This window comes from Lissotriton helveticus, chromosome 1_1 (assembly GCF_964261635.1).
Source record: "Lissotriton helveticus chromosome 1_1, aLisHel1.1, whole genome shotgun sequence".
In the NCBI taxonomy this organism is placed as follows: Eukaryota; Metazoa; Chordata; class Amphibia; order Caudata; family Salamandridae; genus Lissotriton; species Lissotriton helveticus.
This window is the reverse complement of record NC_136057.1, coordinates 840,730,415-840,757,076: the sequence shown is the minus strand read 5'-3', so window position 1 is coordinate 840,757,076 and position 26,662 is coordinate 840,730,415. Positions and strand designations below refer to the sequence as shown.

Below are 26,662 nucleotides of genomic sequence, written 5' to 3'. Positions count from 1 at the left end.
TTGGTCCTCACACCATTCTAGTTAAATATAAATCTGTGTGGTATGTCCTTGTCCACCTTTCCCAGGTACAAACAGTATTAGATTTTACTAAAGTTTTCTATATATGTATTTTACTTGATTTTTATTCTACATGAAGTTGGTATTTGACATGTATTAGTATTTGACTCAAAAAATGTAAGCATAGATAAAGGTTTTAAAACTCTCCCGAGTCTGTGATTATTGAAATAAAAACAAATGTTATTTCTACCTATTCTGCTACAACCTGATCCAATTGATCAGAGGAAATTTAGAAATTAGGGAATTAAATTTGGTAATTTATGGTATAAAGTGAATACATTATAAGGTTAAAATAAATCCTGATTGCTAGTGGTAATTATCAGCTATGTATAAGTGTTTATGGGCCCAGGTGAGTATGGTAGTTTATGAGTAACCCAAGCTGGTAAGTATTACCCTGCATCAGTACTTGCAGCACCCGCAGACCAGAACCGTCTTGGAATCGAAACATCACTTCCCCCTACAGTCTGGATTCTATGGATCACTTCTCCTGCGTGCAACAGAAATGTTGAGTCGCATCCCCAAGGACTGAGGAACTGACTCATCACTGTGTTTTCCGACGTTTCTCTCCTCTGCAGCTATTTTGCCTTGTGGATTTTTACGCATTTGAGGTACTTTGTGTAAAAATCATGTATTCATAGATTTCTATGGACAGAATTTCTTGAATCCCTTTAAAAGACATATTTTGAGTTGTGTATGTTGGATTTTAGTCATTTAGGTCTTGTTTGGTTTAGATAAATATACTTTTTTTCTGAACTGGTGTGGTGTCCATTTGTAGTGCTTTCACTGTGTTACTGTGTGTGTTAATGTTCAAACGTTTTACTCATTGCCTCTGAGAAAGGCCTGACTGCTTGAACCAAGCTACCAAGGGAACGAGCAGGGCTTATCTTAGACGTGTAAACCCCTTATTTTGAATAGAAGGAAGGGCCCCTACTTGGACAGGGTGCATACCACTGCCACATAGAGACCCCCATTTCTAACAAACTGGATGGGATAAGCAAAGCTCATATGTTGGGACATGGTTCAATTAATTTCAATTTCAATTTCAATAGCTCAATTAATTTAAATCCTGTTCCCATTGTATGATACTGTCCTCGGTATCAGAGGACCACTTTTTAATTTCATGTTGATTTAGGTCAGATGCTATATGACGTAGTTTCATGTGGGGCCATTTTCAGGTGAAAGACCATGTGATGTAAATTCCTGTGAATGTAAAGTCTCTAAATACACAAAAAAACACCCTCACCCACACCAAGCAACACAACGTCTACTCTTCACACCAGCAAAGGATGGCATAAAAGACACGTTCTCATAAGCTTATCTGTCTCATATGTGATATGCCAAAGCTGTTGTGTGAGGCTGAAGAATGAAAGAGACAGACATAATTTTAGAACATAAGTGCATATTTTAAAGCACAATGGGCTAGTAGTAGTCATAAAGGGCTAGTAATAGTAATACATATTGTCTTGTTGCATTGTAAAGTCCACCTACCAGCAGTGTTGGTCACAAGTGCATATAGTTTAAAGAATGATTTACACAGGGTTCATTCCCAAGGAAGGCTATGCACATTTTGTGATATGTAGAACGTTTTGGAGTACACCATGGCGACAAGATTGCTCAGAACTGCATATGGTTAAAGACCAGTGCTTAGTTTGAGTCAGTGGTTACCAATGGTGACCATAGACACTCATTTTTCAGGGCGAGCACTTCAGACAATTACTGAGTGCATAAGAGGGAAAAACACACAAAACAGAGAGATGGAGAAAGAGAAAGATGTAAAAATGTCATAAAGAGAGAAAATACGAATTTACATGAGTGAGACAAAGGGGCAAGGAGTGTGTGCAACTGGATTACAGAGGCAGGATTTGAATTCAAGATTCAAGATTACACAGCCTTGGTATTTGGCGCACTGACATTTAATAGTGCAGGCCATCAGCTTATCATCAGAGCTTTGGGCACGACCCTCATTTCTTTACAAATTACCCACTGACCAATAGCCTTCAGAAATTTGCTGTCTACCTCCTCCTCCTAATCCCAACAACAATAGTAAAACAAGACTAGAGGGGATACAGTTCCCATCGAAACCAGTGCCATTGAAAGGCTGGGCAGAGTCTTTCACATTAAGCCAGGCTTTATGTTGCATGTCACTGATTTTACCCTGAGCACTACTAGACTTGCTAATGCACGGGCCTGTCTTATGATTCCTGATTTCTCCTGTAGCCTAGTCCACCCATGGCTGATTCAGTCAGAGAAAGCACAGGCTCAGACAACAGACCTGTCCTAAATATAGGCTGCTTTTACGCCATAATGTTGGCTGTCTTGTTTACTGTGAAACACGTCATCTTACAGCTTGGTGGTGCTGCAAGAGTTGATATAGTCAGGGCCTACTCTAGGGTGGTGCAACTGGTGCAGCTGCACCAGGCGCAGACCTCGGGGGTGTTGTGTTTAGAAATAACTCATGGATTTAAAAGCACCTGCTGCAGAGTTCCTTGAGTGTCCTGCAGTTTTCATGCAACAATAAAAATGTCACTGTAACTCTGGTGATTAATGTTCTTGCTAGAGAGAGATTGAGGTTTGTCTAGTGGCAGTTCTGACTGATCATAAAGTAGCGTAAGGGTTAATATGCCTGCTTCAAGGAACCTGTACCATGCAGATCACAGACCTGTATTTTATGTGGTCGCTCAGTAGGTTACTGCTTCGGAGATCCTTTTATTACTTGCAGTGGATTAGTTGCAATCCTAATATAGCAAATTGACATATGAACTGTCATCAAAGAGCTGCATGCAATCTGCAAGGCATGGGGTTGGACCCATATGTTTTTCCCTAGTCTTTCATTATTCTAATGTTGCTAAAAAGATTCAGTTTGGGCAGAAATACATTCTTATAAGTAAAGCCAACCCCAACCACTGTGTTACGATTGAAATCGAGTTTGTACTTCCCCAGACCAAACACCCTTAAAATTATCGGCCTACTAGTATGGGTGACATGTGATTCTACACCTCGCAATTCCCATCGTTTTATGTAACATTTCCTAGTGACTGATTTACAGATGTATGATTCATTGTCTTTGTATAATGTGTGTGTGAAGTAAAGTACTCTGACACCCTACACTGGTATGACTAGTGCTATAAAACAAATTAAATACATGCGAGAGAGGGGCTATAGAGAGACGAGGGGCACTGTTGAAGAGTCGTAGTGAGGACATTTGTGAAGGAGGTAATTAGGGGGGCATCAAACCGATGTCGCACCTTTTGCCACCAGCACAAAGCCGGCCCTGGATGCATTCATGTTAACATGTGAAGTCTCTAGTCACCCGTAATAATGAACTGCAATACCTGCTCATCTGTAATACCTTATTACACTTGACTTACTCTGTCATGATACCTACTTTCAGAGCCAGCAGCCAAGGTGGAAATGCATCATTACAGTTTCCGTTTAAACAAGATAAAACTGGCTTTTCATGTTCTGATCTGTCTAAAACAAACAGCAATGAGGATAAAGAAGATATTTATGCCACCATGTTTATTTCTTTGCACACAAAAGGTCATAACACGAGAAATAGAATCTCTCTGCAATCATCTACACTTTGTCAGCCTAAACATTTTTTCATCTGATTTATATTAAACTGAGTCTTATATCTTTTTGCAAAAAGTTCCTAACTGCTTTTGATCTGTTTAATTTCGCACAATGTTCCTCATTTATTCATCATGTCTGCAAACATACTATATCTAGGGTCAAGCAGTTTGCGAGAAGGTTGATTGTGCGACTGTATATTGGGTTTACACAACGTTTGGTTGTTTGACTTTGAATTATAAGGAATACAATACTTTCTACTGTTTATTTTGATGATATTGCAAGTAACCTTGGAGTTCCATTCCCTTATAAAGGAACTTGGCTTTTAGCCCCTTTCTTTATATATGCACGGAACACCTCAGTTACTGGCGATCTCCGTTACTTTATCCCATATATGTTATGTTATGTTATGTTATATTTATTTTTGTATAGCGCACGGCTACTCAAAAAGAGTGTCCGGCGCTTTAAGTAAAGAGGACTACCATACAATAACACAACACAGTTAAAAGAAAGCAGAAAAAAAATAGGGCAGACAGAATTTATACAGCCTACTGGCTAAACAACCAGGTTTTAAGACCTTTTCTGAAAACAAGTAGGCTGGTGGCTCCCCGAAGTGTGAGAGGCAAAGAATTCCACAGCTGTGGTGCAAGAAGTGCAAAAGAACGACCTCCCAATCGAGCTTTTTTCACTCGCGGGACCACCGCCAAGAACAGGGATTCCGACCTCAAAGAGCGGACTGGGTGGTAAAAAGCGAGTCTCTTTTGGAGGTACTTGGCTCCAACCGCATGGAGAGCCTTGTAGGCCAAAGTCAGGGCCTTGAAGGCAATCCGTTTGCGGATTGGAAGCCAGTGCAGCGTCTGCAACAGCCCAGCTGCACTGACACGTCTGTTTAGGCCAAAGACAGCTCTAGCAGCCGCATTCTGCACCACTTGAAGCCGCTGTAGCAGATACTCTGGCAGGCCCAGGTAAAGAACGTTGGAATAATCTAGCCTAGAGCCGACCAGAGCCTGCACAGTCAGCTTCCTATGCTCCTCAGATAAAAGGGGGAGAAACCTCTGCAGCATCTTAAGGAGGCCGAAACACATCCCCGAGACCCCAAGGATCTGGGACTTCAACGTTAGCCCCTTATCCATCTTGACCCCCAAGTTCTTCGCCATTTGGGATGAACAAGACGGAGGAAACATACTGATGGGCCACCAAGCCTGCCAGTCTGGTTCTGTTGTACACCCAAAGAAGAGTACCTCGGACTTATCGGAATTGCACTTGAGGCTGTTTAGTTGGAACCATTGAAAAACAGCCCCAAGGCAATCCCGGATACTCTCCCCATCAAAGTCCCCTCCTCTCTTACACGAGAAGAGGAGCTGGGTGTCGTCCGCGTAGGATACGATCTGGGCCCCAAACGACTCCACCAGCGCCGCCAAGGGGGCCATAAAGATGTTGAAAAGGGTCGGGCTCAAAATAGAGCCCTGAGGGACCCCGACTCCCAATGGCGGCATCACTGCGGAATCTGGCGAGGCCCAGACCGTTTGCCGGCGGCCCGCTAGAAAGGAAGAAAACCAGCCGAGCACCGTCCCCCGCAGTCCTATCTCATAGAGTCTTGCGAGAAGGCCGTCATGGGGGACGGTGTCGAAAGCCGCCGACAGATCCAACAGCACCAGCATGGCTCTGCCTCCCGTGTCCAGAACCCCTTTAATGGTTTCTGAGACCTCGAGGAGCGCAGTCTCGGTGCTGAGATTTGGACGGAAACCAGACTGGGTGGCATGCAGAATCTCGTTTGTCTCTAGAAAATTGGAAAGCACCGATTGAACGTGCTTCTCCACAACTTTCGTGAGAGCCGGCAACAGAGAGATAGGCCTATAGTTAACTGGGGCCTTTGGATCCAGACCAGGCTTCTTTAGCAGCGGGATGACCATTGCCTGCTTCCAGGCCTGCGGAACCACTCCCTGGCTCAGCGAGAGATTCAATAACGGGTTCGCCAGTGGGTTGATTACCTCCGCCATTTTTGCCAGAAATTTGGCGGGGCACGGGTCCAGCGGCGAGCCCGATTTAAGCTTGCCCATAAGTATTAGAGAAGCAGGGGCAGAAATAGGTGGAAACACGCCCAACGTCGAAGCTGACAAGGTCAGAGGAGGCAGATTAGCCTCGCGGTTAATCAGTCCTACTGGGGCAGCCGCAGGGAAGGAGTCCTGTATAAGTTGGATCTTACTAGTAAAAAAATTAGCCAGATCCAAGGCCCAGGAGTCAACTGGCCTCTCATCCAAGATATTAGACCGTGGGGATGTAAATTCTCTCACAATGGAGAAAATCTCCTTACAGGAGTTGGTAGCGGCTTCTATCCTCCCTGCCAAATAGGCTTTTTTCCCCCAACCGGATGTCGCGGTGATAGGCCTTAACCGCCGACTTATAGATCAGCTTAGCCCCTGTGTCATATTGTGCCCTCCAAGCTCTTTCGGCCACCTTACACTGCTGCCGCGTAGCGGACAGTGCTGCGGTGAACCAAGGAGCGGAGACCCGTTTCGGTGTCGAGCGGGGGGTCAATTCCGGGGCAAGATCATTTATCCTGTCTGCCAGCCACGCACGCAAGGAATCCAAATCCCTCTCTAAGTCGCCTGTGAGAGGGCAGGGATGGGCCAAGGCTGCCTGGGCAAGCATCGCAGGGGTCACTAGATGGTAAGCCCTATGGACTCGACCCTGCTGCTGCGAAAAGGCAACAGCCGCTTTAACTGTGCCTTTGATAGTAAATTTTGCAAGCAGATGGTCTGACCACAGTACCGGGGTGATCTCTATCCCCTCAAGAGGGGATGACGAGAAAACCTGGTCCAGAGTATGCCCCTTGTCGTGCGTAGGCCCCTGCAAATAAGGAATCAGACCAGCGGGGTCATAGCCTCTGAAAGCTTGATAGCGGCAGGGTCCGACGGATCATCCAACCGGAAGTTGAAATCCCCAGCCACAATGCAGTGTTCCGCTTTCAGGGCCAGTCCCAGCAACACGGAATCAAGATCTTCAAAGAACGTGCCCGATGGACCAGGCGGTCTATAGACCAATAACCCCTTAGCTGATTGGTGCGGTGCCAGGGTGATAGAAAAGGCGAGGCTCTCTGAGCCACGGATGTCATCTGCTGGCAAGATAGTACAAGGCGTGCCCTTCCTCACCACCAGAGCCACTCCCCCGCCCCTTCCCTTGGCTCTATCCTTCCTGAAGATGTTATAATCAGGCGGAATTGCCATGGCAACATCTGGATTGGAGAATTCGCCCCACCACGTCTCAGTAAGCATGAGACAAAGTGGCCTTAGCGTATCCAGAAGCTCGTAAATATCCTGTGCATGTCTACCCGCCGATCGCGTGTTTAATAGCATGCACAGATATCCAGCACTAGCGATGTCATTATGCGGAGGGGATAACAGAGCGCGGGAGGGGCGCCAGCCACAACCCGGGCAGATGGACTTACCACGGTGGCGACCAGGGAAAACAGTGCAACAGCCACTGTAATGTGGTGAGAACTGTGATTAGGGAGGCAAGGCAAGAAAGTATAAGGTTTTGACAAGATGATGAGGTGAGCATATGAGAGCAAGACACAGTCATATTCAACATTTTCCTATTGTGCAGTTCCCACCCAATCAAAGTCAAGCGGGTTCACATGAGCACACCAGTTGAATTGCCCTCGAAGTAACAACTTTTTTAGACATGCCGACATTTTAGAAGAAGCAAGTGTGGGCTTTAAAAATAATTATCAGGAGAATATATTTCTTCCATGGAGTTCTACTGAAGTATAGAGGCCATTTCAGGCAGAAGACAGACAAAACAAAAACATTTTTAGCTTCAAAAATCGAGTCTCCTGTCTGAATCGGGTCTATTGACATTTACGCACAACACCACAAAGCACTAAGGCACATAGACGGACCTACATAAAGTCCTGTCAAGTTTTCAAGATCCCTGCCTGATGTATGGCTCAGGTCCAGGTTTTTCCTTTGAGTTCGAGGCGTTCCTGCCTTCTTTATTTCATTACAAAACGTGGCTACTTGTCCCAAAGTTGAGAAAAAAAACTAGACTGGACCAACACATCACGCATGGACCTCGGAAGCTTGGCAAGAAGACAGCCAGATAAAACACGACCCAGCCTCCTCTCTCCTCCTGGAGCACTCTAGCAAGAGGTTTCGTCCCAGTGTTCAAGCACAGGCGGAGGTTTTGGGTATTCGTATTCTCAAAGGAAAGAGGCGTTTTAAGTTTCATAGAATTCAATCAGGTAAAAGCTTATGCAGGCGTCGCTTTACACACGCCTCAATTTAAACCACAACTCCCAGAACCACCGCATCGACCGCGTGCTTGGGGTTAAACTACTTCACTTCCTGAGCTAGTAGCAACAGTGACAGCACGGGCTGACCTTCAGCAGGCTACAGCTGGGTTTCCCGGCTCGGCAAGTTTTCTTCCGGCAGAGCAGCCGTGTAGCAGTGTATTGCGGAGGGAGCAATTACGGTGAGCACCAGTGTTTAGTTTCTAGCAGGTGTTCGGCGGCCCCGTGCTCTTGCACGTACTGAGCACGCAGTTTTATTTATGTGCCTCTCGCAGTGAGTAGTGTGTACAATGATCTGACGTATTATTGTTACATAATTCTACCACAGTTCTCCGATTCAAGCATTTGATAGATTAAATATTAATTGGTTTGTTTTTGCTTTCGACACTCCGCGACTCCGAGGCACTTTATATGTATTTTACTGCTCCCCTTGAGTCGGTAAATCCTGGAAGGGACGTTCATTGGGGATATCCACGACTGCTGAGAATTGTAGGAAACGTGGGTCACAAGGTGGAGTCCAGGGTGGGTTGCTAAGCCTTTCTTCCAAAGTTGAGTTAAAAAAAACAAAAAAACGAGCAGCATTGAGAAGGAATTATAATAGCACATGTTTCGAATGCATTCGAAGCTGGAAGGCTGTGACAAGTAAGCAAACTATAAATGCCAGACTAATTCCAATAAGGCCCACACCGTAGCAATACCCCGCTTAAAAAAAATAGACTCGGTGAGACCTCCTTCTTAGTATAGTATGGCCTGCAGTGCCAAAATCAGGAACCGCCTCCCCCTTCAGCTCTGCAGCATAGAAAACTGAATCTACCGCAAATCCCTAAAAACATTTTAGTTCAGCCAATAATATCCTCTCTCTCTTTGACCCAATTTCCCTGTTTACTTCTCGTGGCAGCGCGGAGGGTACTCCAATTTTGAGTAGCTTTTCGTGCTATAAATTAACATCATTCATTTATTCATGCTACAGGCTCAATCTTTGGAGGGGATAAGTGTATTTTAGTGCAGAAAATCAATGGGGACGGAGGGAGAAGCTAGCTGTCGTCTCACTCAACTTGCCAAGCAACTTCAATAGATCAAGAGGAGTGGGAAAACACTGTGTCAAATCATAGGATATCCAACGGAAATTGATGTGGGACCCTCAACAGTTATGATCTGTCAGTGGCATGTTTCCCCTGGCATACCGATGACCGATGGAAACCTCATCAGGTCTGTTCTTCACCAGGAGGGAACGTCTCTCACAACAGAAGCAGTTTGGTATCCTTGATATAGAAATTCCTTGGTATAGAAATTATGTTTAAAATTCAGTCCTACCTCCAAAAACGTGTGGCTTTTATTAAAAATTGGGGCAGGTACAAGGTTAAAAAAGAGGATGGATGTGTGCAGGGAGATATTAGGTGTCCCGCACACCTAAGTGAAATATCTGATCAACACGTTTCAGCCTACTTGTGCCCTCTGGGGTCGGTGGCTTTCATCAGCAGCGTGCGATGATATTTGGATCGCTCCAATAAACCAACAGGTACTCTTTCTCCTGGTTACGAATATTTTCACTGATTGGAGAACTTGGAGGATATTATGTCCTCACCTGGAAGTATAATAACATTAGTAGCTCATACATAATTGGCTTCAACAGTAATGCTGTGTTAAGGATTACTGATGACTATAAGACTCGATCCATCTTATTGTGAAAATGTAAAAAAACAACATTACACCAATTTTCCATGTGTACACCGAATTAGTCCAATTTTTTACATCGTGGGTGTAAAAGAATGAGTGAACTTGTGGGACATAGGTAATATGCGAGTCGGAAGATACTGTTACCTATTCTGTCGTTATGCTACTGCTCAAGTTGTTAATTTTTAAAAAGTAGCAGCAACTTGTGTCCTCGGTTTCCAGTAGGGAGCAATTCAAAGTTAAAAATAACTAATTTGTCATTCCTTTTCTATGCATTGTACTCATAGTATAGGCTTATACCCTTGTGTGACCTTCTTGTGCTTCGACAAAGTGAAGTAAACATTCCTTATACTTTATTTATCCTTGGGGTTTAGCTATATCTTCAAGCTCTAGAAAAGCCTATGCCTAGAATGATAACCATTTTTTACTCTGACTCTTAACAAAAATACGGTGTTAAAGAATGGTCTACATCGTCGAAAATATTTTAGAAATACCTTATGTCTGATGTGGGCCTCTGGTGTGAAAAATGGGTTTTACGTGGGAGTGTCATGAGAATTGATAATGTAGATGCTGTGAACACCCATGACGCTGTAGCTTTGGTTATTTACAAACATGCAGAGTTATCAAGTTTCCCTGTTCAGTGTTTGAGGAGTTCATTCATTTAACTGCTATATGCTCAAATACCAGTGTAATGCTGGGGTTTGAGAAAGAACCCATCTTTAAAAGTTTGACTTCACATAGGCTGTTTTGAGATGCAAGAGTATAAATAGCATTAATATAAATATATTTATCTGAATAATGTGAAAAGGCATAAATTACTGATGCATAGTTGGTGTAAAGCATAGATTTTCAGGTTTTTTCCCGTTGTCATCAAAGTTTTAGCGCTTTAGGCGCACACCAGGAAACTCTGACTTTTGCAGATTTCAATGTTTGTTTGAACTAACCCCACTCCTATGATTGTCCTGAGAGCTGGGAGTCCGCATCCTTGGCGCTAGAGAAAATGTATATTTGTGCAATACATTTTTCTCCTTTTTTTAATTCACCTCAACACCACTTTTCCATAATAGGAATTCTAATGTGACCAGCTAGACCACTAACAAGACCTTGCGTAGGCACCATGCATCCAGCAATGACCAACATCTCTCACTTTCATGGGCTTCATCTTGCTGTAGCCTCTGAACATTTAGGTTCAGATGATGGCAGTCACGTTCTTCAGCTGGTTGACATCATGCCTAGAAGTGACCCTCTGGTAAAGCTCAATGTCATCAGTTTATTTATAGACTAGCAGCCCGTCCCGACCTTGTCCAGGAGCAATCAGGCTTCAGGGCCCCCACCCGCCCGGCCCCCGCCCGCCTCGACATTGTCCGTGGGTCCCCCAGAGTAGCAGCCCGTCCCGACCTTGGCTTCAGGGCCCCCGCCCGCCCTGACATTGTCCGTGGGTCCCCCGGAACCTTACCTCATCCCCCGCCCGCCCCGACCTTGGCTTCAGGGCCCCCGCCTGCCCCGACATTGTCCGTGGGTCCCCCGGAGCCTTACCTCATCCGCCGCACCTCCCCGCGCTCCTGAGTTCACCAGTCCGCCGCTCCTCGCCAATCCTCCCCGCCTGTCCGCAGCTCCTCACCGCTCCTCCCCGCCTGTCCGCCGCTCCTCCCCGCGCTCATGTCCGCCGCTGCTCCTCGCGCTCCTGGACGCCGCTCCTCCCCGCGCTCTTGATGTCAGCACGCACGTCGCGGCCGGCGCTACTTCCATGGGACTACTTTTTTTTTTCTTGTCAATTTTTTAAATGTGTCCATCTGCACACCCTGACAATTACAACGATGTATCGGGTGTGTGAATTGGCGCTGTGGTTCCCGAGTTTACCCGCCTCAAAGGTTCAAAGTTCTTCCTTTATAATAGTAGTATAGATGATGGAGGTAGAGAAGGTGATTAGGAAATTTCATGGTTCCACAATATTGAGGACCAAAATATCGACTGGTAGTAATATATAGGTTTACAATAATTAACTTCACAGATATGTAGCTGATCAATATATATGTCAGAGATATTTAGATGTAGAGTTAGGAATAATACATCTACACTTATGTATATGCACTTACCAACTCAATATTTTGGCCCCTGATATTTTGGCTAAAATATTGTGATATCGACTACAACTCTGATAGATGCTGCCGTCCGTGTATTCCGGTATGCTGGCTTTCATATATTAAAGATCATTGGTGAGAAAATGGAACCGTAGGAAATATGGCATGCGATGGAGATGGGCTTGAATGTAAAATAGCTAATCTGGATCATCTGGACCCTCTTCATCAGGTACAACCTGAATGCTTTAGGACTGGCTGTTGAATCCTTTTTGGAGTGCAAAGTTGTTAGATATGATTTGATGGTGGAAGGCTTGGTGATGTTTAGTAGAGGTGTTCGTATTTCACAAGCTATTTCATTCCTGATTTATGATGGGATAATGTTGTCTTTGTCTGAATGGCCCTTTATGAATTGGAGTATATTTGTCACGGTTCCACTGCAAAGAAGATGTAGCTCACAGTGCAGCATAGCGTGATGGAATGAACATGCAGAGGACAGGCATGGGCATGCTTTCAATGAGCGGTTGAATCCTGCCTACTTGTACTTAAATAAGTTGTTGATGACTGAGCACTTCTCATTGGTCATGCTGTTTATGGTTATTGTTGTGTGGTTGACACAGTCTTCAAAGCACCTGAAGGGAACTCTACTTTTGTTGGAGGCCTCATTGATAGTGTTTCTGTATTGGGTAACCTTGTCACCTTTGGTAGGCTGCCTGCTTGTGCAGTAAAATTGTTTCAGGGTGGTAGGAATCTTTGGCAGCTATGTGCCTCTAAAGTTTTCCTAGGTTTGATAGCTCTTTTGAGTTTCTGATTGTTCAGAGAATCGGAGGGCTTTTCTCTCGTAAAGTGAGTTTTTTGTGGGGATTAGACATCTGCTGTTACCTGAAGGATGTTAATAAGTCAGTGAGCGGGCTCTAGGCATCAATGATGGAGTTTTGAAAAGGTTGCTAGTGCTGCCGCCTCTTTATGGAGGGCAAATAGAGGCACATTTCTCAAGGATTGATTTCAATCAAACTTTGTTCTCTACACTGGGTTGGAGAGTCATTGGGTAGGTTAATGAGTATGTTGGCTTGGCCGGTCCAGTTGAGGTACAGCGGAAAGTTGCAGGAAACACAGTTGGGTGAATTGCAGATAATCCTGACAGTTCCCCAATTCGGGTTAGTAGATTAATGAGCTGTGTGCTGTTAGTGGCCAGCAGGTTGAGGACGTTGTCCTTTAAAAATCTATATGGAAGCATCATCTGGCAGATTAAAGGCCCGAAGGAAGACTTTGTGGAGTGGCTGAATGTTGTTCTGATGAGTTCAGTTATGGCTTTGCTGAATAAGGGTTTAAATAGGTTTTTAGTTGATAAAGTGGAATAAGGTAAATTGGAATTCAGCCAGCAGAAAGTGTCAGTTGTTAAGTTCAAATGTGCTAATAATAAATTGTTGCTGGGGTATGGAGGGCCACATGGTTCAACAGTCAAGTCTTCTTTAAAAGAAAAAAAAATATTATACATTTATATATGTTTGCAATTGTTAATGAAATTCAGTTGAGGGCCTTCGATAGTTAGACTCATGCATGGAGCCTGCATCAATTGCTAAGCACAATCACAAGAATGATCATCTACCATCCGTCTAATAGTGAGGTCAGTCACTATCTTTATTTCAGCCTAAAAGGCCATAAAACAGCAACATAAATACAAAATATATAAACGCAAAATGTTAGAACATTAAGTACACAGCAGCATTAAGGGGACACCTTTTTCTGTCTCGACCTCCACATACCATTAAGCTCAATGGGGTCACCCTGTTTTCCTCGGCACCTGGGTATCGATATACAAAGCTACAAGTGATTCCATTGGGTAAGTACCAAGGGGTGCTTATTTAGAACAAAACCATTTCTTCAAACACAAATTAATTCTAACCAACAATCCTGAATGCACCACACCTACAACACTTTAGCAAATACATATACACTGTTTTTCTTTTTTTGTTTTAATTTGCTGTCTTTCTCATAGATTTTTTTTTACTTAGCCCATTTTTATTGACCGTCCAAAATTGTTCTGTCAGACAAAAAAGAAACACACTAACGATGAAGACAATTCAGTAAGTGACTGTGGTGACAAAAAGTGAAATGAGTGACGTTTTAGATTCAAACACAAACAAGACAATGACATAGATTCTCTGTCCTTTCCCGGTCTTTCACTATAGCATGCACTGTCAGATTAATTTCTAGCTATAGTGAGCCTGGACACTAGACTGTTTCACGTCGACGTTTGGACCCTGTAAATACATGCTTCGAAATCCATGACATGAATGATGGAGACTAGAAACGCCCGGCAATCTAGGATTCATTGATGTGCGGGCAGTTGAAGTGAATTGATGAAGTTGCTACATTCTGGAAAATCGATATCACAATTGTATGGGCATTTGATACTAGACCCGGGCGGTAAATTCTGTTTCATTTGCAGAATTTGGGTAATTTCGCGTTCCGCGGAGACCGCAAAATTGCCCAAAATTCTGCGTTCCGCAACTTCGCGAAATTTTTTGCTTGTTTGCGTTCTCAAATGCATGTTCGTGAGATATTTCTCCCCGAGCACGCAAACCGTGATTGCGAACAGTAAAAAAGCATCGCGAACAAGCAATTCTGCGTGTTCGCGGAATTTCTGCATGCTCGCGGAGATTTTTTACAGTTTTGCGGAGATTTGCGTAACGCGATTACGCAAATTCCACCCACCCCTATTTGATACCTGTATGGTACGGTGTGGGGGAATTGGGAGGGGGGGCTAGTGAGACCCCTTTGAATGCTCCTGGTTTGGAATGACACAGAATGGAGAACAAGGTCAGCATCCTCAGATGGAAGTGTATTGCCTGCATTCCTTTGGCTGAAGGGGGGAACATCCAGATACTGTTGTGAGGATAACTTAGACAGGACTCTGTTTAGAAATTCTATTAATACATGGTTAGCTAGGGCACTGCCATTAGGTTGATGATAGATTTGAGACAGGGGTGTGGAATTTCTATAGCCTGACTCCCAGGACATTTTGTTTGCGTTTTGGACAAGTAGGCCCAACCTCCCGCAGCACAAACCATTTGACTGTCAGTTTACAGTACCACATAATGGATCAGGGAAGGGCATTATCTACAATTAAGGTAATATTTGTGTCCATATGTTAATGCTGTTCCAACTTGTATTTATGGTTCATTAAAACAAAGTTTTTCTTATTAAGGTGAATAAACTAAGGGAATGGAAGCTCGGACTGTACTACTGACAGTGGTTCCAGTGTAAAAATGTGTACAAACGTTTGCAATGTTTAACAATATGAGGCTACAGGCAATGTTCCCGAAATGCTCTCTAATTAAATATCTGCAGGAGTTTGAAAGCAAAATTGATGATCCTTTGCTTTCAAAATTAGAAATGCAACTAGGAAAAAAAAAACGGTGAAATTGTAGGTTACATTTCTTTGAATTATCATTTAATACAATGTTTTGATGCATGCTAGTATTTCCCAAAAATATTCCTAAAGGAAAATCGGTGCAAACAGTTTCAACAAGATAATGGGAAACATGAAAAAACAAGCATTGGGAAAGCCAATAGGTCTGATTTCGGTTGTCAGCCTTTTGGGAGCTACCAGACCCTCACCATTATAGCAAACATTGGCAAAAAAGCAATAATATGGTCTCAAAAAGCACACATTTTCACAGTAGACCATGGCAGTGAACAAAATCACTTTGTGTGCAAATGTTCTCCTTGTGAAATGTTTATAAAATCAAAAGGTCATGGTTAACTCAAGACCTAATTAGAGGCCCAGTTCTTACAGGAAGTTACAAAATTGCACTGGTGGTATATGTCCTTGCATAAGTGCAGATTTACATCTTTAATGAATTCACAAGAATTTACAGGAGTAGGGCAGAAAATATTACTCCTAGAAAAAACATGTGAACTGCTTTTTAGCATGAGCAAATATGCAGGTGTAGATTTACTCCTGCGAAAATCTGTTGAGTGTTTACAAATTCACTTTCTCTCCAACCACTTTTTCCCAACTCTGGAAAATATTTTACTTCTGCCATTGTCAGGACTAAATTTCCAACCTTTCTCAGTATGGGAAAAGATTAGAGAAGAGCTGGTAAAACCTCTAAATCATACAATTTAGTAGATTTGGATAGTCTGAAGAGGGCATTCCAAACCTAGAACCATTGCTTAACACTACCTCCAGCCCCAGTATGTAGATCTACAGCAAGATGGCAAAATAAGGAAATTGCTAGAATTCAAACCATACTATAGTATGAGTCCTGCCTTAATCAGGAAGGCTAATATCAGAGTTGTTTTATATAATACGATTGCTGCCATATGTTGTCGCTGCACTACATGGCACCAACGGGGACAAGTTGATTTTTTTACAGGACTGGTAGATTTATGAAGCAACCTGTCCCATTGACAAGTAGATATTTTTATTTTATTTTAATCCGCACCCCTGTGAAGGGTAAGAATTGTGACATTGGGACTACCGTTTTGGCTGTTCAAGCTGTTGGTGTTTTAGGTACAAAGAGAATACCTTTGTAGGACAGGTCGGCCATTTTCTCCAGCAGTAATTATAGCTTTAAATAGGCTGATGGCAGCCAGATGCAAATAGCTCGCTTTTCTTTGTACCCATGTTTTGCACATACTCCTTGCATGGCTAGACTCATTGGTAAACTTCTGTGAGAAGCATCACTTTGCACAAAGGTTATGCTTGGAGAGCAGCCTGGAAAAAGAAAGTATCAAAATTGGTTTTGAAGCATGAGACAGTGGATCGTGGATCCACACCCCATCTGGAAAATGTGAATACAAGTAGGATCCAAACACCCCTCTTGTTTCAGTTTCAAGCTCTTCATGGCCTAGGCATACTAAAGTACCTAATAGTGGGATACACGCAAGACAAACATTGACAAAGGCAATATATCTCACCTATGAGATCTATTTGTTTTGGCGATGATTTGAAACCATGCTGTACAGCAGCGCGGATGCTTTGCAGTGTGCCTAAAACTAATTTAAACAAGCATTTACAATGCAATGGTCTCGGCATTATTAAAGGTAGAGCTATTGGCATTGCTCATGACATTTTTTTAATTTTTTTTAAAATCATAAATAAATGACATTGTCATTTACATTGCCAATAGCTTAATCGTTAAATAAATGGCATTGTCATTTACAATGCCAATAGCTTAATCGCTCGCAAATGCTTGACCTATTGCATTTAAACCCACACAGAGCCACACACACAGAGCCACCCACACAGTCATTCACATAGAGCCCCCTACACAGAGGCACCCTCACACAGACCGAGCCACCCACACATAGAGCCACCTACAACAAAAGCTATCCACACAGAGCCAGACACACACACACACAGCCACACACACACAGAGCCAGACACACACACACACAGCCACACACACACACACACACAGCCACACACACAGCCACACACACAGCCACACACACACACACACACACAGCCACACACACACACACACACAGAGCCCCACACACACAGAGCCCCACACACACAAAGCCCCACACACACAGAGCCCCACACACACAGAGCCCCCCACACACACAGAGCCCCCCACACACACAGAGCCCCCCACACACACAGAGCCCCACACACACACACAGAGCCCCACACACACACACAGAGCCCCCCCCCCACACACAGAGCCCCCCCACACACACAGAGCCCCCCCACACACACAGAGCCCCCCCCACACACAGCCCCACACACACAGAGCCCCCCCACACACACAGAGCCCCACACACACAGAGCCCCCCACACACACACACTGAGCCCCCCACACACAGAGCTCCCACACACACAGAGCTCTCACACACACAGTGCTGCACACACAGAGCCGCACACACACCCTGAGCCGCACACACACCCTGAGCCGCACACACACCCTGAGCCGCACACACACCCTGAGCCGCACACACACCCAGAGCCGCACACACACCCAGAGCCGCACACACACCCAGAGCCGCACACACACCCAGAGCCGCACACACACCCAGAGCCGCACACACACCCAGAGCCGCACACACACCCAGAGCCGCACACACACCCAGAGCCGCACACACACCCAGAGCCACACACACACCCAGAGCCAGACACACACAGAGCCCCACACACACAGAGCCCCACACACACAGAGCCCCCCCACACACACAGAGCCCCCCCACACACACAGAGCCCCCCCACACACACAGAGCCCCCCCACACACACAGAGCCCCCCCACACACACAGAGCCCCCCCACACACACAGAGCCCCCCCCACACACAGAGCCCCCCCCACACACAGAGCCCCCCCCACACACAGGGCCCCCCACACACACACACAGCGCCCCCAACACACACACACAGCGCCCCCAACACACACACACTGAGCCCCCCACACACAGAGCTCCCACACACACAGAGCTCTCACACACACCCAGAGCCGCACACACACCCAGAGCCGCACACACACCCAGAGCCGCACACACACCCAGAGCCAGTACACACACCCAGAGCCAGTACACACACCCAGAGCCAGTACACACACCCAGAGCCAGTACACACACCCAGAGCCAGTACACACACCCAGAGCCAGTACACACACCCAGAGCCAGTACACACACCCAGAGCCAGTACACACACCCAGAGCCAGTACACACACCCAGAGCCAGTACACACACCCAGAGCCAGTACACACACCCAGAGCCAGTACACACACCCAGAGCCAGTACACACACCCAGAGCCGCACACACACACCCAGAGCCAGTACACACACACCCAGAGCCAGTACACACACACCCAGAGCCAGTACACACACACCCAGAGCCAGTACACACACACCCAGAGCCAGTACACACACACCCAGAGCCAGTACACACACACCCAGAGCCAGTACACACACACCCAGAGCCAGTACACACACACCCAGAGCCAGTACACACACACCCAGAGCCAGTACACACACACCCAGAGCCAGTACACACACACCCAGAGCCACACACACACCCAGAGCCACACACACACACCCAGAGCCACACACACACCCAGAGCCACACACACACACAGGAGAGCAAGCACAGCGAGGGGGCAGGAGAGCAAGCACAGCCAGGGGGCAGGAGAACCAGGGGGCAGGGGAGCAAGCACAGCCAGGGGGCAGGGGAGCAAGCACAGCCAGGGGGCAGGCGAGCAAGCAGAGCGAGGGGGCAGGGAAGCAAGCAGAGCGAGGGGGCAGGGAAGCAAGCAGAGCGAGGGGGCAGATCCATTAGACGAAGAAGACATCGCTGAAAATTAAAAGGGAATTACATAACCTGGAGAATGCTGCGCCGTGCAGCCACTCTCTCCCAGCCTGAAGGTATTTTTATGCAACAAATCATGTTTAGGTCTTACTTAACAGCGCTGCTGGTAACTTTAAGAGATGAACTGAAAATGAGCTACCGGGAACACTACTGGGAGAGGGGCTGGGGCCCCACCCATATTGATTACCTTGACTACAGCACACACACGGGACTGATAAAACGTAAGACATCTGCTTGGGAGTGCAATGTTACAATTTGAAATAAAAAAAAAAACAATCACAAGCTGCACAACGCATACAATGTTGACCGAAGAGCGAGATGACAGGGTGAAGGTTATGCAGAGCACGTGTTGGCGATAGCAGTGCTTTGCGGCACCGGTTGTTTTCCTTCCCACAACTGAAAACATAGAAAACATATTAGCAGGACTCCTACGCCTTCTATTCTTTACGTAGGCACTGCGGGGAGCTCGTGACCTGCCCTGTTTACGTAGCTGTGGACTTTGACGATTTAGCTCGTCACTGCGATGTTTGAGCTCGTGGGGCATTACGCTGCCTGCGTTCAGCAGCTGCGATTCCCGTAGCTGCGCGTGCTTAGTGTCCTGCCTCAGTCCCGGTCAACAACTTTTAAAGTACGCTCTGTTCGCAAGTACAGCCTTTTTCCCACGACATATGCCCGGGCTCCTAGTGTGGACCCGACCGAGAAAAAGGTAGCGCGGGTGACCGTGGAGGCCTCTTCTGGTCGAGGACCGGTGACTCAGCTGCGAGCCGCGGACTGCACGGAGTTGGATGTGGGGGCTGAGAGCAGCAGGTACTGGGATGACTTCCGCTGGGGGCGGAGCTACCGTCAGCGGCTGAGCTGCGGTGCGCTAGGACGACCAAGTAAGCAACTCCCAGGACAGTGTCAGACCTTCAATAGATGTCTTCAGTCTAGAATTCTCCATGTTGGCTGTGGATTGCAGATGGGCATACCTAGCACTATTTAGTTGCTGAATGCCCGCGAACATTGTGGGAGAACACGCTAGCAAAGGCCCCACCTGTTATGAGGTTGTGGATGAACAACCCTATGAGCTTTAAGTTGTCCCTTGTGACGTCAGACACGTGTAGTTAACGAAGGAGCAGTGCTTTAAATGGGCAGGTACCGCCCGGGACCTGCCCTTCTCAGCACTCCTGTAATACATTCAACTGGGGGAAAAACCATCACTTCTGAGGAGCAAACAGGAACTCTAATGAGTACCTGAAAGTCTAGATTTCCACAATGTTGAGGGGCTGGTGCCCCACCCATATTGATTACCTTGACTACAGCACACACACAGGACTGATAAAACGTAAGACATCGGCTTGGGAGTGCAATGTTAAAATTTGAAGGAAAAAAAAATCACAAGCTGCACAACGCATACAATGTTGACCGAAGAGCGAGATGACAGGTTGAAGGTTATGCAGAGCACGTGTTGGCGATAGCAGTGCTTTGCGGCACCGGTTGTTTTCCTTCCCACAACTGAAAACACAGAAAACATATTAGCAGGACTCCTACGCCTTCTATTCTTTACGAAGGCACTGCGGGGAGCTCATGACTTGCCTGTTTACGTAGCTGTGGACTTTGACAATTTAGCTCGTCACTGCGCTGTTTGAGCTCGTGGGGCGTTACCCTGCCTGCGTTCAGCAGCTGTGATTCCCGTAGCTGCGTGTGCTTAGTGTCCTGCCTCAGTCCCGGTCAGCAACTTTTAAAGTACGCTCTGTTCGCAAGTACAGCCTTTTCCCCGCGACAGCAGAGCTAATAAGAGAGCAACAACCACAACAAAAAATGGCTGCCGCAAAGCTCCGAAATTTTCGGAATCGGGGGCGTGTTTTTTGCTGAGTGACGGATGACGTCACAGATAGAAGGAACGCAAAAAACATGCCCCCGAATCCGAAAAAGACGGGGCTTGAACCGAGTGACGCCCCTCTCCTCCAATGGCTGGCCAGCATTTACTAGGCCAGCCAATGGAGAAGAGGGGCGGGTTCCAAGCCCCCTCTAAGAAACATAAAATCTTCGGGCTCCGCCCACACTGCCTACAGCAGTGCGACGGAGTCCTAGACCTAAAAAGCACTGGGATGCTGCAAGGGCTAATGTGCTTATTTTAAAATGTACATTTAAGCTGGATGCGTCATAGTCCTTTTTAGGTCGAGCTGGAGAGCATCCGTAGGATGCGTCCAGTCTCGAGAACTTTAGTGATCAGTCTGGGGGGAATGACGGACAAAAAGGTGTTACGAGCTTGGATTGGGTGCGCGAACGCGCACGCCCAGCCCGGTGCCGTGCACGTCCCCTGCCACAGATTCCCTGAACACAGACATACACACATGCACACGCAGGCAGGAAGGCACACACACACACACACGCGCGCACCCCCCCTACTTTCCCCGACTCACCGACACCCCGCACCCCCCCCCGCCGCACACACACAGGAGCGCACCTACACACACGCACGCACGCACGAACACACACATACAGAGACCACCGCCATAAAAGCCCCCCGCTCCTCTCACCGCTCCCGGTTTCCTTCCCGCTCTGGCTCCACAACCGGACTCCAGAACCCAATCAGAGGCCGATCACCCTGCGCAAGATAGCGGCCGGGACAAAGGACAGACGAGAACGTTGCGAAGCAGTGCGCGTGCGCAGCTAAAGGTCACGCCTACTAACATGCCGCCCTCCGGTTGCGTAAACGCTATGTGACGGACTACGGTTTGCTTCTTCCAGTGCTGTTTGTGACCAGCGGCGTGGTCTTCCTCACTTAGCCTGCCCTGCTGTTTTACACAGCTGAAGTAAAGTTCTGATGTCGGTCAAAGACACACACAGTAAGAGACTGGACGGGACTCGGCTGTGTAGTCAAGCGATTAGCCGCCCAACGCTTTTTGAAATAATTACAGCGCCTGCTGTAGTGTCTCACTCAGTCTGAGGCTTGCCTAATCAATGCCCGGAAGTGCTGCTCTCGAGTCAGCAAGTTTAGTACTGATTGTTGGGTGTTGATTCTGAATTATAAATTAAGCAGCTGAGAGCTTAGCTGTGTGCCTCTAGCTGCAGTGCCTGTGGGGCTGGGAAGGTAGGGTGCTCTGGCGGACAGACGGTATCGGATCGGAACAGGCAGAGCTGACACGAGCAGGACTGGGCCCTGAGGGGTTGGGCCGCTTCTGCACCTGGCCGCTTCAGGCCCTCTCACTGCTGGCCGCAAAGATTGAAATTACCCCATCTCACTACCCGGCTACTCGCGCAGCATGATGATGGCAAACTACTAGGGGTGCCGGCGCCGCACCTGCCACCGCGTTTCCCAGCAGCACTGGGTACAGAGGCCAGCAGAGAGGTGAGCGGACACTGGGGACGGAACAGTAGAGAGAGTCAGTGACTGCCACTCTAACCATCAGGAGACGCTGGCTGAGGGGAGGAGAAGGGCAGGGAGTGTTTAGGCTGTTGTAACTTGTGTAAAGTCCTCTGAGGCCTGTGGCGAAATCGGGACAGCAAAAGGCACACCAATTGCTTGACAATAACTGTCTCGCGCTGGAACCCCGGTGGCTTATTACGTCATACTAGGGACCTAAACTATTCTGTTATGAACTACCATGCAATGTTTTTCTCCACCCCATATCTACACGAGTGGATGCTGTTCGTGTAGGTCTAAATTCAGTGCTTGTGCGTGTTTTCGTCCTTATTTTTGGGTTTACTTTAGCCACGTAGTGTCTTTATGTACAACTAGCACCTCGGACACTAGGGTCAAAGCACTCCAAATGGAAAGTTAAGTGCGGAGGAAAAACACATGTCAGGTGGCATTTTCGGCCGTGTGTCTTCTGAAGAAGCAGCACTGTGCAAAGGGTCCTCGTCATTCCAGGAGACCGTTACTCAGAAGGCAATTTTCTAAAAATCAGTCACAAAGAGGCTCCAAACCGATGTTTTAATTACCACTACTTTACGCACCAAGGTGGACAATCTACAACTGACTCTTCAGTAACATATATTTTTAATCATCTTCACTGAAAACCCATCCACCACACGTGAACTATAAATCTTTACACTAAGCATTGAACAGACTGTAATATGTGCAGTATCACTAACCCTATATTTGATTTAACCCTAGACATCGTCCTATAATGTACCTTATAGTACTACTCTACACACCTTGTACCTCTGTGTCTGGTTGCTTAGTGCGCTGCATGTGTTGCTGACGTTCTTTCTAGGTGCCTGCCCCTATCGAACCAGGCAGGGTGCAGGATCCTGAATGATTTTGATTTTGTTGTGGGGCACCACAGGATAGTCAAGCAAGAGCATACCTTTAACATGGTTCTCATGCTCCTGGCCCCCCACCTCCCCCAGACAACATAATGACTGTCTTTCACTGACGTCCGCCCTTATATTATGATGTTCACACCCAAAGAGCTGAGAGGTCCCATGTACATACCACTTACAGGCTACCAGATTTCCTATATGGATAAAAGTTAGACTTAGCCCAGACTTGATCACCTTGGATTGTGGCTTTATTTTGCGCGCAAGAATGTGTCACTCTTAGTCGTTAAAATGTCACTCATAATTACATTGAAATTATGAAAATGTCACACATAGCAATTTGAAACCTTGCCAGCTATGCAGCCCTGCCTCAGTATATGAACTCATATCGGTTCTTCTCAGCTTTCCTAAGCACGCGAGAGTTCTCTGTACATGACATGCCTGAGGGGTCCAGAATTGTCAAGGGTGGAGGGCAACAATTGATGGATGTTAAATTCTTGAGCAAACCTTTCTTAACCACAGGGCCCATCTTGGGTGACATGCCATTGCATTGTTTTTTAGCTTGTATATGCGCTAACAGAAATTAGTCTTGTGCCTGGGTGAAGACGAGTTTGCATATGGTATGCCCCCTGCTGTGCTGAAAAGACGAGCAAGAACATGGAATGGAATGTTAGCCAGAGGCATTCCTGATGGCAGCAAGCGATGGCTCCAACATACACATCAATCACTTTTTTTTGTACTTCCGCTAAATGTGGTAATGTAAGTAAGTATTAAGCACGCTCTTGAAGCCACCATTGGAAAGCCTACTGACCACACAAAAATATGACTTCTGTGAAAATAACTATACTGAATTCGTGTTGAAGCACTAACGCAGCCTTCCAAACAGCACTGATCAATCGATAATGTGATTGATTAGCAGAACGACTTGCTTACCTCAGAGAACAGGCAGTTAAGACGCATTCGTTCCCCAGTTGGGAAGCCCTGCGGCAGCAGACTGAAACACGGGGCATGACGTCACGAAAAAACGTAGAACAAAGATAACTGTTAGACCCATACAACCAGCGCCGTCTTAACGCATGGGCACGCTGGGCAGCTGCCCGGGGTCCCACGAGCATAGGGGCCCCATTCAGACAAGAATTTAACACAGAATTTCCATGAAACATTTGTATTCCTGTGAGTGATTTTGTACGCAGGGCCCAGTGCACTGCTTTGCTCAGGGGCCTACAGTGATGTTTAGACGGCCCTGCATATAACCTGCATTTCACTCATACACGGAAGAAAAATAATCCTTTATTAGGGCTCGCTGGTACTGCATCCGAAGGATGCGTCCAGCTGGGAGCCTTTTAGTTACCTGACTCGGGGGAATGAGGGACAAAAGGGTGTTACGAGCTTGGATTTGGGTGCGCGCACGCCCAGCCCGGCGCCGTGCACATCCCCTGCCACAGATTCCCTGAACACGGACATACACACATGCACATGCAGGCAGGAAGGCACACACACACACACACGCGCGCACCCCCCCTACTTCCCCCGACTCACCGGCACCCCCTCCCCCCCCGCCGCACACACACAGGAGCGCACCTACACACACGCACACACACATACAGAGACCACCGCCATACAAGCCCCCCGCCCCCCCGCTCGCTCTCACCGCTCCCGGTTTCCTTCCCGCTCTGGCTCCACAACCGGACTCCAGAACCCAATCAGAGGCCGATCACCCTGCGCAAGATAGCGGCCGGGACAAAGGACGACAGACGAGAACGTTGCGAAGCAGTGCACTTGCGCAGCTAAAGGTCACGCCTACTAACATGCCGCCCTCCAGTTGCGTCCGCCACCGCCATACAAGCCCCCCCCCACCCCCCCCGCTCGCTCTCACCGCTCCCGGTTTCCTTCCCGCTCTGGCTCCACAACCGGACTCCAGAACCCCAGAACCCAATCAGAGGCCGATCATCCTGCGCAAGATAGCGCCCGGGACAAAGGACGACAGACGAGAACGTTGCGAAGCAGTGCGCGTGCGCAGCTTAAGGTCACGCCTACTAACATGCCGCCCTCCGGTTGCGTAAGCGCTATGTGACGGACTACGGTTTGCCACGATCGATTCCCCAATGAGTTCGTTTCTCATCTTGTAATGGTCTTCCTACACGGAGCTAGTTCCAAACACTATGCTTATTTTGCAAGAATTATTTTAGAATATCTGAAATGCAGCTTTTTTGGCTGCTCTAAAAGGAAAGTTTAGGCGGTACTAGGGAAGATAACTAACAACTCGCTTAGCCCCTACCAGCACAAACACTACGTACACATATTTTGTCACGGGACATTAAGCGCATGCATTCTACCAGCACCCTGCAACACTGGGGATTTACAGGAATCCAAACACCAGCGTAAAGTACTCAAACAACAATGACGTCTGTCTTATAAATGTCACAATTTTTTTTAAATATTTCACTTCTGTTCTTGGATTTTCGTGAAAATACAACACATATTGCATTACAAAAACTATAGGTGTCACATTTGTGAAAGCTAAAACTATTGGCATTGTAAATGACAAAGCTATTAATTTAGCTATTTTCAAAACCAACACATAAATAAAAAAAATGTCATTTACAATACCAATAGCTCAAACTTTCCTAATGCGAGACCTATTGCATTGCAAATGCTTGTTTATTATTATTTTTATACCTGGTGTACAGCAGCCACTGTGCTATGGAGCATAGTTCTGTATGTCACGCACTAAAGTTGTTTTACAATTTGAGGACATTCCATGAAAATAAGTAGACTGACTATTGTTGATTGAGATGTATATGTTGGGGAATACATTTTGATCTTTGGTGTAGTACACATGCATATTTTAAGTATAGACAAGTTCGTTGGTAGGACTCTGATGCAAAATCTCAGGAAGTAAAGAGTTGGGCAGAAATTAGATGTATCAGCATTTTGTAATAAGTTAAGTTATTCAAGACCTGTCAATTAGTAGATTGTGGCGTCAGGGCCAAAACCGTTTGCTTGATTTTTGAGGAATTTATTCGGCCTTGTCCTCCTTCTTTCCCTTTGTGTAGGATCATCCTTCTTTCCCTTTGTGTAGGATCATGCATACAAGGTGTCGCAGATATTACCATAGCCATGATTTTTTATCGTGAATATAGGGATATTTGGGTCCATTTGACTATTCAAATAAAGTCTAACATTCTAGCTGTGGGCCATGTGTCACAAACTGTGTCAGTCATCTCTGCAACATGGTAGAGCTAAACTGTGCTGGAGTGGAGGCATGGAGCAGGCTGACTGCTGTCTTCTATAAGTAGGAATTGCACCAGGTGCAAGAGATGCTCTTTTCAGGCTGGAGCTTTCGAATATCAAACTTTTTACTTCCCACGGTAACCGCAAATATGCTGTCTTTTATCTGCGGAACTGCCCTAACAGATGTGTTAATGACT

General features: G+C 46.5%; 1 protein-coding gene across 1 annotated transcript in view; it reads left to right on the top strand.

Annotated features, from left to right (window-relative positions):
• The first annotated feature begins 7,996 nt into the window (after positions 1-7,996).
• Positions 7,997-26,662, top strand: part of LOC144817887 (deoxyguanosine kinase, mitochondrial-like) — a 91,712-nt gene continuing 73,046 nt past the window's right edge. The window contains exon 1 of the mRNA XM_078674794.1: positions 7,997-8,100. The gene's annotated coding sequence lies outside the window, so the exon portion shown is untranslated. The remainder of the gene's footprint in view (positions 8,101-26,662) is intronic.